Source organism: Macaca thibetana, chromosome X (genome assembly GCF_024542745.1).
Source record: "Macaca thibetana thibetana isolate TM-01 chromosome X, ASM2454274v1, whole genome shotgun sequence".
NCBI classification, from domain to species: Eukaryota; Metazoa; Chordata; class Mammalia; order Primates; family Cercopithecidae; genus Macaca; species Macaca thibetana.
This window is the reverse complement of record NC_065598.1, coordinates 63,008,834-63,022,434: the sequence shown is the minus strand read 5'-3', so window position 1 is coordinate 63,022,434 and position 13,601 is coordinate 63,008,834. Positions and strand designations below refer to the sequence as shown.

Below are 13,601 nucleotides of genomic sequence, written 5' to 3'. Positions count from 1 at the left end.
TCTCTCTCTCTCTGTGTGTGTGTGTGTGTGTGTGTGTGTGTGTGCGTGTCTGTCTGTCTCTGTTTCACACACACACAGACACATATATACTCACATACACACAGAGTTCCAGTTCTATTTCTCCATGTTAAACTGGGAAATTGATACTCTGTCATCATCAGTGTGATTTCTAAACACTGCAGTTTCGAATACTTTTTAAAAATGAAGTACAGATCAAGAAACTATACCAAGTGCCTACCATGTGCCAGATATTCTGCATTTTTATCAGGACTCCTATGACAAAACTTGGTTGTGGAATATTACTCATTTCTATCTTGCCGACAAGCAAACTGATACTTGAGAAAGGAAAGAAACAATGGAACTAGAAATCAATGTCAAGTATCTGTGGCTCCAAAACCGCATACTCTGTACATTAAAGCCTCTCATTGTGGAAATAATAAAAAAAAAACAACCAAATACTATGAATGCTAAACCTATATCTGTCTTATTTAATTCTCACAATAAACTGATGAGTTAGCTAGTTCTGTTATCTCCACTTTACAGACGAAGAAACCAATGCTCATGCTCACTTCCACCGCACATAAACTAAAATTGAAGAAATGAATAGATGATTAGCATCGCCCTTATGTAGGGAGGACACATAAATTCATAAAATATGCTATATTTCTCTATATTTGTACAATAAAATGATTAGCAACATGAATGAATGCATATATATTCAATGAATCTCATACACATAATATTGAGTGAAAGAAATGAGACAAGAAAAGAAAACATAGCATGTGATTCCATTCACATAAACTTTAAAAAACAGGCAAAAGTAAACTATAGGGTTTATATAGAGAGAAAAGCAAGCAAGCTATTATCTATTATTGCATATACTCATTCATATTCCTTCCCTCTATTTCTGCTTCTATTATTTATGCATAATACACCTTAAAATAAAATTTTATTTTTCTAGGCCCAAGGGAAGGGACTGGGACCTTTCCCAAGAGAAACTTTACAGGCTTCACCTTGCGATGCACCATAAGTACAGACATGAGAATTGCGAGAGGACCAAGTCAGGCGAGAGGGGTGGGCTTGGGCCAGTTACTTTGCATGGCGTGTTGTGGGCAAAAACATTAGCTTACAGGGGATAAATAGATCTTTAAAAAAGGTATGTTACATGCCAAAAAATGCCTTATGATTCATTGTGCTCCAAATCCCTATAATGGAGAACTCCAGAAACCCCCATAGGCCAAAATGCTAATGTTGAAACTTCATAAATATAAACCCTCTTTCTTGCCTTAGTCCAGGAGTTGTAAGGACCAGAGAACAATTGCTTGTAGTATGGTATATTATTGGGAAAAGAGCAGAGTTTGTGTGTCTAGCTTGAGATCATTATCTTGGATCTGCTAAGCTGTGTAACCTTGAGAAAGTCACTTCCTTTCTCTGAGTCTCAACTTCTTCATAAATGGAGGTGTGAAAGGCTTAGCATACACTAAGAATCATTAAAATTAAAATGGGATAATCATACTACCTAACTTACAAACTTATTTTAGGAAAGCACCTGACACATAGTAGATACACAGTAAATAAGTTTTCTTCATTTTCTTCACTTAGTGGCCCTTGCCAGACCTCAAAAGATAAAGCAGAAAACTCAATGTCAGATGACTTCTGAAGATATGTGCTGGTTTATTTTTGGAAGGATATATTTCAAAGGCTACAAATTTGTCATTGTCAAAAAAAGACACTCCTGAAAACATAACGTGAATCTGCTATCTACTTCAAGTTCTCTCTTATTTGGGGGAGCAGAAAAACAGAAAGAAGAGGTCTACCTGACTATATTCCTTCATCAAAACAATATTCTGCTGTTTCAAAATCTACTTTGGGTTAAATATCCCTATCCACAAATCAACATAGCACACAACCATAGGAGCTCGAAGGAATAAAATTCTATTAACACTGAAGCGACTATCCTTTGTTATCTATTAAAACACCTTGCCTATGGCCTTTGGCTAGCATTACTTGGGGAAAAGATATTCCATGCTGGTTATTAAGAGTCAGTCTAATATAAGAAACTGTAAAAATACCAGGTGAGTTCATTGAAACAGATGTGATGCCCAAAGATAATTATGACTACCACCCTTTTGCGACCCTAGGGAGGTATCAACTATTGCTGTTGATGTTGCTGCTAGACTGAACCACCTCCCCAACCCACCAACCACAGAACCTGCAGTTGACATGCTAAAATTACTGTAAAGTATTTTGGTTTGGTAACCAGAGAAACTTGTGTCTGAAGCTGGCTGTGGCACTTACTGGCTAGGCGGACTTTAACAAGTCACTTTTCTCTCAGTCTCAGTTTCCTCATCTCTCAGACAAGAATAATAATAGTACCTGATTCACAAAATTACTGTGAAGACTCAATGAGATTATGTTATATAAAGCGCCTAGCTTGACACTTCACACCAATAAGGCACTCCAATGTTAGTTTCCTCTTGCCTTGCTCACTAAAGTATCTACCTTATTTCAGTTAATGAATTTAGCTAAGGGTTTGAACATTCCCAGTGTGTAGTTGACTAGATCCTAAGATACTGTAGCATGCTGTGTTTCAAAATGGCTCAGTCTTGGGTCCGTATTTAACTTCACTAAACCAGAGCTCAGAAAACTGGCCAGCCAAACCATAGTCAGCCTGAAGCCTCTTTTGGTATGGCCTATCAGCTAAAACTGGTGTTCACCTATGTAAAGAATTGCAAGGAAAAGAAAAATAGAATGAAGAAGAAGTAGAAGATATAGTATGTGGCCTACAAAGCCTAAAAACATTTACAATCTGACCCCTGAGAAAATATGCTTGTCATACTCTGCACTAGTCCCTAGTGAGTAGGAAAAGCACATGTAATTAATAGTCTGTGGGAATTACTTTTTTCTAATCTGTCCTTTCTTTCTTCTCCTTTTCTTGTAACAGATTCTCGCAAATCTGGGTAGGCCTATGATTTAGGTTTTGCCAAGGAAAATATCCCACTTTCTCTGGCAGCAGTGATTGATCAAGCCCAATTCATGTCAATCTCAGTCTTTTACTGAGATATGTAGATTCTAGGAAAAAAGGAAGATTTTTACCCACTGAAGTTGCTGAAATGAAGCTCTTGTCAGCCATGTTTCCTGCCAAGTAGACAAAACCCTGTCTGAAGTAAAAGAGCATGAAATAAATTTGCATAGAAAATCAAAGATAAGAGATATACAGAGAAAAGGAGAGTACTAGCAGCTTTGAGTCCCTAGTTCTGCTCACCGAAATCTTGGTTCTTACAGTTCTTCAATTCCATGAATTACCCTACTACTTCTTCCTAGATTATTCCAGCAATTTCTTCCTAAAATAAAGCCAATAAATGCCTTTTTGTTTACCTGGTCTGTGTCTAAGTTAAACTGATTTTCTGTTGCCTATAACCAAACACAGCCTATTCTAATAGAGCTCAGTTTTGAAATTCGGTACAAGTGGAATGAAATTAATATCCCATTTCTTAATTAGATGACCTTGAGCAATTTACATCATGCCATCAGGGCTTCAGTTTTTCTCCTTTGTAAAACTAGGACAATAATATATACATAGTAGAGTTTTTGTGATATGTAGGTAAGATAGACATAAAATAAGAGTCATGGTGCAGGGTGCGATAGGTGTTCAGAAGATGTGAGTTTCCTTCCCCAATGGCAAGATCTAACAGATCAGCTGACCTACAGGCAGGGAAACCTTCTATAATTCCTATCTCTTTAAACATTCTGGGGTTACTCATGAGCATAAGAAACCTGCCAGGCCTCCACCATATAAATCAGACCTGGGAATCACCAGCCAAAATGGCAAGTGTAGTCTAGCAGCTTGAGCTTAATAACAAGCCACTGAAACTTCTTCAGCCCTTCTTGAATCAAGTCAGCCTCCTCTTGCCATACCTACGTAGCCTCTTAAACTATACTCTAACCCTCCTAGATGTTTCAATCAATTAAATAAGCTTGTTTGTTCAGAAGTGATCTTCGACTTTGAAGTGAAAAGGTGTTCTGATATCACTGTACGCAAACCTCTTCAAATGAGGAGCTTCATTAATCTTGAAAGATAACTCCATTAGCTTTAAGGAAAAAGTTAGGTGGTGAAAGAGTAAAGAGGAAGTCTCAGTTTTTTCACTTAGACCAAGATAGGTCATATGCATCAGAAAGGAGCCAGGCCTGTCTACTCTGCCCTCAGGCCAGGCTTCCCTGTGGTGAAATAGGGTCAGCAAAACTCTTTACTTTGGACCACTTGACTGAAACCTGAGGGTTAGACTCAGGTGCAACTCTTCAGGGGAGGATATGTAGGAAGTTTGCAAGGGATAAGCTAACCCAACCTCAATATTGCCCCCAAAAAGAAGATGGGCTCCTCTACACAGAAGACAGGAATAAGAACAATAGCCTTTTCACCCTCTCCCTACCTACAGGAGGGAGAAAATCAACCCAAGAGATTTCAAAAGAGCCTAGCATTCCCATTAGCCATATAAAAGGTAGGGAGAGGGAGTGACCAACACAAAGGCAAAGCCCTTTACTGATCAAGTTGCTGAGCCTGAGGCAGAAAGTGTGGGAGTCCAAAGATGCTTATAGAGTAAGGCCTGACATTCCAAGGATGAGGCAGCCTTCCTTAGGATATGCTTCATTGACTTAGTTATTGTGCCATTGGATCAACATGGAAAACAAAGCAGTAAGGACATTACAAGAAAACACATCTACAAAGTGCTCTCTCATGAACATAGATGCTGAGACACTAAAAGTATTATCAAATCAAATCTAGCTTTATATAAACGAATATGCATCACAAGCAAGTGGGGTTTGTTCTAGGAATGCAAGTGTGGTTTAGCATTCAAAATCATTAACATAAAAAGTAGGAAATTATATGATCATCTAAGGAGATGCAGGAAAGCTTTTGAAAAAAATTAAACACCCATACAAGATAAAAACTATTAGTAGAGTAGGTATAAAAGGGAACTTTCTTAATCTGATAAAGATTATCTACAGAAACCTACAGCAAACATCACACTTAGTCATGAAGTATCAAAAGCCTTCCTCTTGAAATCAAGAATAAATGACAAATGCCTACTATCAGCATTTCTACTCAACATTATACTGTAGTTATAGCCAGTGCATTATGATAAGAAAAATAAAAGGCATAAGAATTAGAAAAATATATAAAACTGTTATTCTCAGGTGACATATTTGCATATGTATAACATTCAAAAGAATCTATAAATTATTACAATTAAGAAGTAAAATTTGTAAGGTCACTGGATGCAAGGTCAGTATACTAAGTCACTTTTATTTCTACATAGCAGCAACATATAGGAATTTAAATTTATTTAAAAAGATGACATTTACATTAGCTATCAAATACCTAGGAGCACATCTAATGAAAGAATTGCAAGACTAACAAAACATGATTGAGAGAAATTAAAGAAGGCATAAATAAATGAGGACATTCATGGATTGGAAGACTCAGTATTATAAAGATGTCAGTTCTCCCCAAATTAACAAATACATTTAACAGAATCTTAAGCAAAAAGTGGTTTTGGCCAAAATTTTCAAGTTTACTCTAAAAGTCATATAGAAATTTAAAGGGCCAGAAACAACCGAGGCAATCTTTAAGACGAACAAAGCTGGAAATCTTATACTACCAGATTTCATTTTCTGTACAAAGCTATGATAAATATGACTGTTTGATACTGGTGCAAGGATAAACAAACGGATCAATTGAGCATGTAAAATTCGGAAACAGATCCACATATTTATAGTCGACTGATTTACGCTGAAGGTAACACTGCAGTGCAACAGAGAAATAATGGTCTTTTAAATAAATGGTGTTACATCAATTGGGTTGCCATATGGGGAAAACTGTATCTCTTTTTTTTTTTTTTTTTTTTTTTAAGAGACAGGGCCTTCCTGTGTTGCCCAGGCTGGAGTGTAGTGGTACTATCACAGCTCACTGCAGCCTTGAAATCTGTGCTCTAGTCATCATCCTGCCTCAGCCTCCTGAATAGCTAGGACCACAGGAGTGTGCTACCATGCCCATATATATATATATATTTTTCAAGTCTATTTGTAGAGACTGGATCTCACTGTGTTACCCAGGCTCATTTCAAACTCATGACCTCAAGTGATCCTCTTGCCTCAGGCTCCCAAAGTGGTGGGATTACAGGTGTGAGCCACCATGCCCAACTGAAAACTGTATCTTAATTTGTATCACACCATAACTGAAAACCGACTCCAGATATATACAGATCTAAAGTAAAGGGCGAAACAATAAATCTTTTTTAAAAATATGTGAAACATTTTTATGACCTTGGAGTAGGCAAAAATTTCTAAAACAGGACACAAAAGCCCCATTTTTAAAGGTAAAATTGATCACGCCAACTAAATTAAAATCAGAAACTTCTGCTCTTTAAAAGATGTTATGCCAAGAGAGAAAAGGCAGCTCACCAACTTGGAGAGGATATTTGCAATACATCCAGCAAAGGACTCATATGCAGAATATATGATTAACATATACAAGTTAATACAAAAAGACAATTTATTAGGGAAATAGACAAGAGACTTGAAGATATTTGACTGAAATGTATTCAAATGCCTAATAAGCATACGAAGTGCTCAGTTTCATTAGCCATCAAAGAAATACAAATTGAAGCCATTGTAATGTAACACTGACACTCATCAGAATTACCAAAATTAAAAAGTTGGAAAATGTCAAGTTTTGGTGAGGGTGTGGAACAGCTGAAACTCTCATACAGTATTGGTAGGAATGCAAATTGGTATGACCACATAGGAAAACTGTTTTACAATACCTGCTAAAACTGAACATAAGCATACCCTATGACCTACTGATTCTTCTCCTAGGTATCTAACAGAAATATGCTCATCAACAGACACGTTCAAGAATGTTCATAACAGCACTATTTGTAGTGCCCAAACCTAGAAATTCCTCATATGCACAGCAACAGTAGAATGGATAAAATGGATAAAAACATTCTGTATGGGAACAGAAAACCAAACACAGGATGTTCTCACTCTTAAGTGGAGTTGAACGTGGAGAACACATGGACACAGAGAGGGGAACAACACACACAAGGGCCTGTTGGGGGGTGGGGGTGAGGGGAGGGAACTTAGAGGATGGGTCAATAGATAGAGCAAACCACCATGGCACACATAGACTTATGTAACAAACCTGCACGTTCCGCATATATATCCTGTTTTGTTTTTTTTTTTTTTTTAGATGAAATAAAGAAAAAAAAAAAAAAAGAAAAAGAAAACATTCTGTGTGAGGAATTCTCTACAGCAATAAAAAAAAAAAACCTCTGCAGATATGTGCAACAATATGGAATAATTTCACAATCAAGCAAAGGAAGCCAGAAATGAATGTAAACTGTATGTTTCTATTCATATAAGTCACAAAAAGAGTTAAAACTAATCTATGCTATTAGACGTTCTAATAGCGGTTACCCTTAGGGTGGGTAGACTAGAATGGAGCACAAGGAGGAATTCTAGGGTGTTGAAGCTTTTGTACATTGATCTGGGTGCTGATTACTTGAGCATGTTCAGTTTGTGAAAATTTATTGAGCTGTACACTTATGTATATGTTTATGCATGTATGTTATGTTTTAATAAGGGAGACAAAGAAAGTGAGTCAGTATTTGCTAGGGTAACATAACAAACTACCACAACATGGTGGCTTAAAACAACAGAAATTCATATTTTTCACAGTTCTGGAGGTTAGCTAGATGTCAGAAATCAAGTTGTTAGGAGGGATGCATTCTCTCTGAAAGCTCTAGGGGAGAATACCTTCCTTGTCTCTTCTGGCTTCTGGTGACTCCAGGTGTTTCTTGGCTTGTGCCTGCATAAATCCAATCTCTACCTCAGCCTTCACTTGGCGTTTTCCTTTTTGCTGTGTGTCTCTTATAAAAACATTTGCCACTGGAGATAGGGCCACCTGGATAATCTTCATCTCATCTGAAGACCCTTAACTTAATACTTTTCCTCTTTTGGGAGATCATCATACAACACACTATAGTCATAAAGATACTCAAAGAGAAAACTTTTAGCAGAGGAGATCTTCTATTGCCTGAGATCTGCCAGAGTCTCTTGCTCGGTGTAATAGTATTTACTATTGCTTTTCTGGCCTCCAGAATTGAAAATATTGCCAGAGGATTCCAGCTCTATGTACCTGATGACCTAATTGATGGGATCGGCTTATCTGAAGCTGACACCCTGGAAGATATTTGGAACCAGGACTACTTATAAAGGAGTCATAAGGGAAGCCATTGTAGAGCTGATTGACTCTCACATACCCAACAAATTTATTTGGCAATCATTGTCCACCTGGCCCCACTATGTAGATTGTCTCATCTCTAGCTGTCCCCGGTGACCATCTTTATGCCTTTGTCTTTCTACAGCTGAGCAAAGTTCTATGCTGTGGATGGCAGGGCAGTTAAAAATAAGGGTGGTTTATATTCAGTAATGCCATTCTCAAGGTGTCCTTACACTGAGGTTTGTAATAACCTTTTCCTCGATGTATTGATATTTACTATTTCACAGAAGATTTTTTGTTAGGTATTATGGTGAGCCAGAATGGTTGCATTTGTGAAGAAAACATGGCATAGGTCATCGTAAAGACTGAAGTTCTGGCTCACAGGTTGAACTAGGTACCACATGGGTATCTCATTACAGATTAGCCAGATACTTATAAAGATTCTGCTGTAGCCACCTCAGTGACACAAAAATCTAGTTTTGTTCCATTCTTCTTATTTAGATATCTCTCATTGGTGATTAATAGGCAACTTAAACCTAACATGGCCAAAACACAGCTCTCACCCAAACCAGTTCTTCTCTTATTGTTATCCATGTTAGTAATTAGCACCACTTTCCAGCCAGTTGTTCAAGCCAAAAACTTAGTAGTCATCTTTATTTGTGTTTTACTATATGCATTCTATTGACATGTCAGGTCAACTGTACATCCAAAATACAATGTCTTTTGAATATAACTACTACTAATGCTTATCAACTCTGCTACCAACCTGGTCCAAGCTTCTATTACATCTCATCTGGATTACTGCACCAGCTCCCTAATAATATCCCTACTTCCACTTTTTCCCTTACAATTCATTCACTACACAGAAGTCAGAGTAATCTTTTTTTAAAAATAAAAATATATTACAGTGTGGTGAGTTTGAATTTTCCTGTTGCCCTGACTTTGATAATGATTGCCTAGATAAGGAACTTTAAAAAAGAAAAGAAAGAAGAAGAACACGAAGAAAATGAGAAAGGATGAGGTGAAGAATAAGGAGGGATGGGAAGTGCTTCACGCTAAAGAATATTGCTGACAACTGGGACCAAATACTCTCCCAAAGGCTTTCTGGAAAGTAGCAACACCATCGTTGTCACAATCCATCCAAGTACCTCGGTTATCACCTAGCATGTTAGCAGCATATAATGGGTAGGAGGAAGGACTCTGAGACTTGTGCATCATTGGCCTAATGGACAATATAGTGCTTTTTTTCTCACTTTTACAGGTCAGTTGTAAAAGTGTCCTTACCCTTGAGCCAAGAGGAGGTGTTCTTCAAGACAAGAGAATCACTCAAAGCAATTGTGGGAGCCTTCAAAATAGAGAAACAAAACAAAACAAAACAAAACAAAAACCTAACATTTTATTACTCAGTTTGCAAGGATAAATATGTTTCCTGTGTATCTAGTGGTCACCCCAGAGGATGGCTAAACTTGAGCTGCTTTGTTGGGTCCTTATACAAGAGGGCTTGCTACAAGGCAAGTGTTCCCCGGCAGCAGAAAACTTTGGGGTTTGCGGTGGGAGTAACATCTGAGAGAGGCTGAAGAGGGTGAACTGCAGCTGGATTTCCCACTTTAGGAAACAAAACAGTAGGGAAGCGCCCAATACTCATAGGAGAACCTTTTTAACTCAAAAGGCATCAATATTCAATTATCCTGAGAAGACAAGAACACCAGCAGAGAGAACCACACATACTAGCAGTTAGGAGATGTTTGCCTTTACTTCCCTGTTCCCTTTTCCCATTCCCCTAAGACCAGAGTAGTTGGGTCCTGAAAAGGAAAGTGGAGAAAAGGGAACTACAGAACTTGACACAGCCCCCCACACATGCGTCCGCGCGCGCGCACACACACACACACACACACAGGCATACACACATGCACAATTCCAAACTACTGGAGACAGACAAGAAATGATTCCAGATCATCTTTACAATTTAGACACCTCAAGCTACAGATCTGGCATGTGATACAGAAGAGAAAGATTTGCACCTCATATGAAATTATGATTTTAGATTGGGTCAACTTTTAATAAGAAATGTGACCAGGTAGTTGTGGAATCTGCCCAAGATATTAAGAAGAGATTTGTTACTCAGCAAATAAAGGATTTGACATAACAAGAAGGTAGTGAAGAAAAGCAAAACTGTTTTATACTTGTATTCTGCCAAGTAGCACTGTTCACCAAATCTGCTGTACATGAATCAGATCATGTTATTTCTCAAAACTCTCCAAGTGTCTTTCATCTAACTCAGGATAAAATAAAAATCCTTTATCTTGGTACATAAGGCCCAACATGATCTCTCGACTTATCTACTATGCTAAAATCACATTGGCTTTCTTTTGTTCATTTAACCCAACTGACTTGTTCCCACCTTTGCAAATTGCTATTTCATCTGTATGCAGCCTTCTCCCCTCAATTTCACAGGACTGCCTCCTTATTATTAAAATACTAGCTAAGATATCACCTCCTGGAGAGATCTTTGTGGACTACCCCATTTAAAGTGGCTTTTTTCCACCCCTTCCCCCAACTTATATCTGAAATTATCTTGATAATATTTGTTTACTTGTCAGCCTCCCCTCTCTAGAACAAATTATGTGAGAATTGAGAAATTTTTTGTTCTTATTCACTGCTATGTCCCCAGCACTCAGCACAATGGTTGGCATACAGAACCCACTAAGTAAATACTTGATTGAAAGGATTAAATGTGTATAAAATGATGGTAGCATAAAACCTATAGATTAGAAATAAATTCTGAGATCTTTCTGTTCAACTCACCATTTAATGCTTAACTTATGTCTATAGCATTACTAGCCAAATCGACTGTTCCCAACTCTGAATATCTCTAATAAAAGGGAATTTGTTTTATCTCTCAGTTGCCCATTTGATCAATGGACAGTTTTGTGAAAGGGTTAGATAAGTAGGCATACTTTTCTCTATTTCTCCCAGTGAGTACAGCTAAATACTCTGGACATTATATATAAAACAAGGATAAGAAGACTCTGAAAGGTGGAGAAAGAAAGGAAGAATGACTAGTGTCTTTGAAATCTAAAGAGTGACAGCACAGTAAGTTCTTTGTGTTTTCTTTTTGCCTCACATATCCCAGATTGGATAATGGAGAATCTAACAATGTGGTAATGCCAAAGGAGATAGAAAAAGCCCCTCCAAAAGCCATCCAAAGTAGCAGCCCAGCAACACACAACATTTTTAAATGACAGCTCTACTACAACCAAACACCAGAGGAAAAACAACTACTGTGGCAATGGCCAGATGCGGAGCATAGAGTTTCATCCTTTCCAGGCTCTAACAAGGTGCCCCCCAACTCCCCTCCTCCACCGTGAGTATACCTTATTTAGTTCTAGAATGCTAGGTGGGGGCCCTGAACTTTTAACACCACCCACTGCGTTACCAGTGACCTCTACTGTGTTACCAGTGGAGACCACGTGGGTAGTCTTATCTCTATACATGCTAAACAATTGTCCTCATTCCTTTACCTAAGGCAACACTAAACAAGTCTTATCTTCCCCATTCTTCATGACAGGTCCTCTGACACCTGAAGGTGGCAACCGATTTGTTTCCTATGCCATCTACCTCTTAAGTCTTCTCTTCTGTGATCTATGATCAGATATCTTTAATATTATTCTGGTAATTGTTTTGGAGCACCACAAACCATGCCCATATGACAGTGAACAAAATTGATAATGTGTGTTCTGACCACTCTACTGACTGGCTACTTCCCTGTTGCTTTCCCTCTCCTTGCCCCTCTCTATCCCCCAAAACAAAACAAAATAGAAATTTGGCCAATTAGTAACCCTAAAATGGCCAAAAGTGTTCCAGTGAAAGGTAGAGTCACATGTCTCTCACCTTAAATCAAAAGCTAGATATGATTAAGCTTACTGAGGAAGGCATGTCAAAAGCTGACATAGGTCAAAAGCTAAGCCTCTTGTGCCAAACAGTAAAGTTGTGAATGCAAAGAAAAAATTTATGAATGAAATTAAAATTGCTACTCCAGTGAACACATGAATGATAACAAAGTCAAACAGCCTTATTGCTAATAGGCAGAAAGTTTTATTGGTCTGTATAGAAGATCAAAACAGCCACAACATTCTCTTTAGCCAGAGCTTAATCTAGAGCAAAGCGTTAACTCCCTTTAATTCTGTGAAAGTTGACAGAGGTGAAGAAGTAGCAGAGGAAAAGTAGGAAGGTAGCAGAGGTTGGTTCATGAGGTTTAAGGAAAGGAGCAATCTCCATAACATGAAAGTACAAGATGAATCAGCAAGTGCTGATGTAAAAGCTGCAGGAAGTTACCCAGATAAACCCAGATAATTGATGAAGGGTCTACAGTAAACAAAAGATTTTCAATATAGATGAAAAAGTATTATATTGAAAAAGTTGCTATCTAGGACTTTCAAAGCTGGAGATAACTCAATGTCTGTCTTCAAAGCTTCAAAAGTCAGGCTGATTCTCTTGTTAGGGACTAATGCAGCTGGTGACTTTAAGTTGAAGCCAATACTCATTTACCATTCTTAAAATCTTAGGGACCTTATGATTTATGCTAAATCTACTCGGCCTGTGCTCTATAAATTGAACAATAAAGCTGAATGACAGCACAACTGTTTACAAAATGATTTACTGAATATTTTAAGCCCACTCTGGATACTTACTGCTCAGAAAGATTTAGTTCATAATATTGCTCATTGACAATGCACCTAGTCAACCAAGAACTCTGATGAAGATGTATAGGAAATTAATGTTGTTTTCATGCCTGTTAGCACAATATCCATTCTGCAGCCCATAGATTAAAGGGTAATTTTGAATTTCAAGTCTTATTATTTAAAAAATAGATTTCATAGGCTATAGCTTCCATAGATAGTGATTCCTTTGATGGATCTGGGTGAAGTAAATTGAAAACCTTCTGGAGATGATTTACCACTCTAAATGTCATTAAAAATATGTGTGGTTTATTGCTCCTTTTGCTTGGTTTCAGTGGTCTGAAACTGAACCCACAATATCTCTCAGGTTTGCCAGTAATGAATGAGTTTCCTTTAGATGTATACTAACTAGTGGGATTATTGAGTCATGGTAGTTTTATTTTTAATTATTTGAGAAATTTCCATATTTTTATAATGTCTATACTCTAATTTACATTTCAGCTGCAGAGTACAAGGATTCCTCTTTCTCAACATTCATGCCAACACTAGTTTTTCATCATTTTTTAATTTTTAAAAAACTTTGCATGGGTACATAGTGGGTGTGTATATTTATGAGTTACATGAGATATTTTGATACA

The 13,601-nt window shown here is 37.6% G+C and overlaps 1 non-coding gene across 1 annotated transcript; it reads left to right on the top strand.

Moving 5' to 3' along the window:
* The first annotated feature begins 561 nt into the window (after positions 1–561).
* LOC126947000 (U6 spliceosomal RNA) lies at positions 562–668 on the top strand. The gene has a single exon (XR_007722857.1). It is a non-coding gene; the product is annotated as a U6 spliceosomal RNA (small nuclear RNA).
* The last annotated feature ends 12,933 nt before the right edge of the window (positions 669–13,601 follow it).